The following is a 4742-nucleotide window of genomic DNA, read 5'->3' as shown; positions in this document are numbered from 1 at the left end:
TTTCTTTCTTTCTTTCTTTTTTTTTTTTTTTTTTTTGAGACAGTTTCACTTTATCACCCTAAGTAGAGTGCCATGCCATGGAGTCATAGCTCACAGCAACCTCAAACTCTTGGACCAGTGATTCTCTTGCCTCAGCCTCCCAAGTAGCTGGGACTATAGGCACTTGCCATAACACCTGACTATTTTTAGAGACAAGGTCTCACTTTGGCTCAGCTGGTCTCAAATCTGTGAACTCAGGCAATTCATCCACCTTAGCCTCCCAGAGTGCTGTGATTACAAGCATGAGCCACCGTGCCCGGCCCTAATTTTTCTGTTTCTAGTAGAAAAGGTGGGGGCAGAGGAACTCACTCTTGCTCAGGCTGGTCTCAAACTCCTGACCTCAAGCTATCCTCTCATCTTGGCCTCCCAAAGTGCTGTGATTATAGCCGTGAACCACCACACCTGGCCAACGTGAAGAGATTTTTGCAAAGATGACTCAATTTTCCCAAGTCTTTTCTTTGTTCAAACTGCAATAAAACCTTTGGTTGTAAAATGTTTTAGAATGTTCTCTGAGTCTTTGCCTGGCTCAAACAGGTCTTTCATCAACTAAGTCCTTTCACCCTTTGCTAATTAACCCATGGCAATTAAAGTAGTTCTGCTTGGCATTACTACGGCAGTAAATTCTGAAGTTACCTTGGACACCAAAACCTGCCGAGTCAGTTAATAGCATTCCAGGTAAGCCAAGGTGTGTTTGTGTTGACTTTTGAATACTACCATTGAGATAAAGACACAAAATGAACAAATGCCCATAAAGGACTATGATCCCCAATGAAATGTCCACAGATCCTACTGTGAATGCCCAGTCATAGACGCAGTGCTTCGTTTACAACATTCTCCCTTGTGGTGGTCACGCTGACCTGCACACCTCTGAATATCCAGAGTGTGGGAGCAGGTCCGAGCAAGGGAAGGGACACGTTCTTTAGAGCACCCTGGAATTTCTCCTCCTGCTAGGCAAAGGACTAGAGAACCAAATTGGTTTTTCAGTAATCCCCAAACCTGACTTCACACTGGTGTCATCTGGAGACCTCTAACAAATACTGAAGCTGGGCCTTAGCCCCAGATGATTCTTTGATTGGTTTGGGAATGGTCCTCAACATCTGTATTTTTTATTTTTTTTTTTTATTTTTTTTTTTCAGAGTCTGACTTTGTCACCCTCGGTAGAGGGCGTAGCATCACCGCTCACAGCAACCGCCAGCTCTTGGGCTTAGCTGATTCTATTGCCTCAGCCTCCCGAGTAGCTGGGACTACAGGCGCCCGCCACAACTATTTTTTTGTTGCAGTTTGGCCGGGGCCGGGTTCGAATCCGCCACCCTCGGCCATATGGGGTCGGCGCCCTACTCGCTGAGCCACAGGCATCGCCAGTACATCTGTATTTTTTTGTAAAGCTCTCTTTGCTGATGCTACTGGGAACCGACTGGGGCCAGATGGAGAGCTGGTTGCTATTAGAGAATTAGGCACCAGGTGGCGCTAGAAGATGGACAAAAAAGAGGGAAGGGTTATGGTCGGGTTCCCAAATCCTATCCTCTCCCGCAGGAGGCGCAGCTAGCAGCTCTCAAAATTAGGAGAGCAAGCACCAGCCTCTGGCCACTGGAGGTTTGGGGAGTGTATTCACCTTAGAGTGTGGAATGTCAGCTCAGAGGCATTTCCAAATTTCCAAACTGCTCTCAAATGGAGTCTTGGAACTTAGTAGGCTGCAGGATGTCCCCAAAGCAGTGACCCCTACACAGGCCCAGAGTATGTTCTCACACACTTACCAGTGGCCAGCTAAGAAAACCAGAGTGCTAGTACACCCCTTTCAACTGCAGGAGCTGCGGGAACCGCCAAATAAGGCCTTTCAGGGCTGGGGGGCGGGGGGGGCTTTGCATCCCTGGGTCCACACGAAGTTACCTTCTCTTTTGGCAAGCAGAAGAGAGACCCCTGAGAACAACGTTCCCATTTTAAAAGGAGAAATTGATTCCAAAATGCCCTTTGAAGAAAAACCCCGGTTACCAGCTAGGCACTCTGGCTCACGCCTTGTAATCCCAGCACTTGAGAGGCCGAGGCAGGTGGATTGCCTGAGCTCATGAGTTCGAGACCAGCCTGAGATAGAGTGGGACTCCATCTCTTTAAAAAAAAAAAAATAGCCAAGCATTGTGGCAGGCTCATGTAGTCCCAGGTACTTGGGACGGTGAGGCAAGAGAATCGCTTAAGCTCCAGAGTTTGAGGTTGCTGTGAGCTATAACCCCAGGATACTCTACCAAAGACCACAAAGTGAGACTCTGTCTCAGAAAAAAAAAAAAAAACAGTTAGCCATAAGTCTCCTCCTCAACCGACAAAGAGGCATCAGTCTGGGAAGTCATTTCTCCCTAAGTTACCTTAACTCCCCCAAAACTAACTACGGAAGGACTGTGAGGCTGAATTTCATACCCTTTATATCAGGTACAAAATTCTATGTGTGCATTTTCTTCCCAAGGAGTGGGTCTGTAACTTTCACTAGAAGGATTACAATTATAAAAGATTAAACACTGTCAAAACCACAGGAGTTTTAGTAAAGAAATTTATACCACTGTCCTTGGGATTCATTTCATTTGTTCTGGAATAAACGTTCTCACTTTGCTCACCCCTGCCATTGTCCCACTGAAGGGAAAACACTGCCAGCCCCTTCCCTTAGTGGTTCAAAGACTTGGCTGACCAGGGCCTCCCTCTGAGCTTCTCTGGTCATCTACAGGTTCTGGTCATGATGGAGCTCGCCTTGCTCATGTGACTTCTTCCCTTGAAAGAGGCCAGAAAAGAGGTCATTGCTGAAAGTTCTTTGACCTAATTGTTACTGCTTCAGGTACCTACACAGCATCTGGGAGAGGCAGGTGGGGCATATCCATGGATCATCCACCCCAAGTTGGGAGGGAGCCTCCCTGACCAGTGGGAAGATGGAGGAGGGAGTGTAGGGTCAGAGAAGGCCAGCCTTGATGGCCAGGTCCCAGCATGATGTAAAGTGTTTTCTCAGTGGTCCCAAGAGAGATTGCTCAGGGTAGGCCCTAAAGTTAGTGCCATGAGTGACACAGAGTGACAAGCCTCCACTCTCCAGAGAGGATGGGAGAGACAGATAGAGCAGGGCATGACACACCTCAGATCACCAGGAAGGAAAGTGAAACTCAGAGAAGGCAGGCCTTGCCTAATGTCACACAGCAAGGGGCCTCAGTGCCTGCCTTCCACACAGGACCCTCTGCCTGGTCCCCGGAGGAACCCCCAGCAACACTCATCCCTATTGGTGAGTAGTTCAAGGGAGAGGGCCCATCACTAGGGGGGCCAGCCACCCCTTCAGAGGAAGGCGCCACCCTGCCACCCACCTCTCCCTAGCCGCCTTTATGCCTTCATACTCCCTGCCTGGCCACCCTCAAAGCTCCTGAGGTGACCCATTTCCTTCACTCTCCTCTTCAGCTTCAAAACAAACCAAAATGCAGACCAACATCCTTTGTTTGTTTTGGGGGATCAGAGAAAGGGGAAAGCAGCTCTGTGGGTTTGCACTTGAAAACAAAACTGCTCTAAGCTGCTCAAGCAGAAACCAAACCAGAGGTGAATTCAGAGGCCAGAACCCCTGGTAGCTATGCTCTCTCGGAATGAGTCAAGGCAGGACATGGGGAGCTCAGAGAAAAGGTTGTCTACTGACCTGCACTGATGGCCCAGGGTCGGCCAACTGCCATGGTGGGCTCAAGACCATGGCCTCCCCATACCCAGCCTGGGTAATGTGGACTTGGTGGGGCCAGGCCCTGGTAGGCATATGCTTTCTAGTAGGGGTGGGGCAATAAGGCACACACATAGGAAATAAATCCAGCGACTCTGGACCTCCAGCCCCAGTCTCTCCTCTGCCCTAGCATCTCTTCACCCATAAGTCCACACTATGTGCCCTGCCCTGCTGAAGCTCCTGGCCAGTAGGGTGAGACAAGGAGGACTCGTCAGCACTGGGAATTTTCATGACGGTATGGCTAGGCACTTAACCTGCTTGTTGGACTTAATGCTTTCTGATGAAATTGGGCACCTCCAGGAGGAAGCACACAGTAGGGCAGAAACCAGGGTGGTCCAGACATCTGGGAACCGCCCCCTCTCAGCACCCAGAGTCTGTGAGCCCTGGAGACATGCTGGTAGGGATCCTGCCTGAGCCATTTCCTGGGTTTGGATGAGGGAAGGGGAGACCATGGAGGGCCAGCTGATGCTGTTGGAGCCCATCAGCAGCCTCCGTGAATACCTATGAGCCTGAGGGAAGGAGAGCAGGAGAACAGTGGTCAGAGACTTAAGGGTGAATGATGGATCAGTAGGTCTGGAAAAGTGATATCATCGATGTTGACTATCCAACCATGGCCAGAGATGTTCCCTGCTGAGTAAGGATTCCTCACTTCTCCTGGTAATTTTATTTGTTTATCTATGTATGAATATATATATTTATATGTATATATATTATATATATATATTTTTTAGACAGTTTCACTTTGTTGCCCTCAGTAGAGTGCTGTGGCGTCACAGTTCACAGCAACCTCAAACTCTTGAACTCAAGAGATTCCCTTGCCTTAGCCTCCCAGGTAGCTGGGATTATAGGAACCCACCACAATACCCAGCTAGTTTTTCTATTTTTAGTAGAGACAGGGTCTTGCTCTTGCTCAGACTGGTCTCGAATTTCTTTTTTTTTTCTTTTTTTTTTTTTGAGACGGAGTCTCAAGCTATCCCCCTGG

Source organism: Otolemur garnettii, unplaced genomic scaffold (genome assembly GCF_000181295.1).
Source record: "Otolemur garnettii isolate 467f Iridium unplaced genomic scaffold, OtoGar3 scaffold00003, whole genome shotgun sequence".
In the NCBI taxonomy this organism is placed as follows: domain Eukaryota; kingdom Metazoa; phylum Chordata; class Mammalia; order Primates; family Galagidae; genus Otolemur; species Otolemur garnettii.
The sequence above is the reverse complement of the archived record's forward strand: the minus strand, read 5'-3'. Positions refer to the sequence as shown.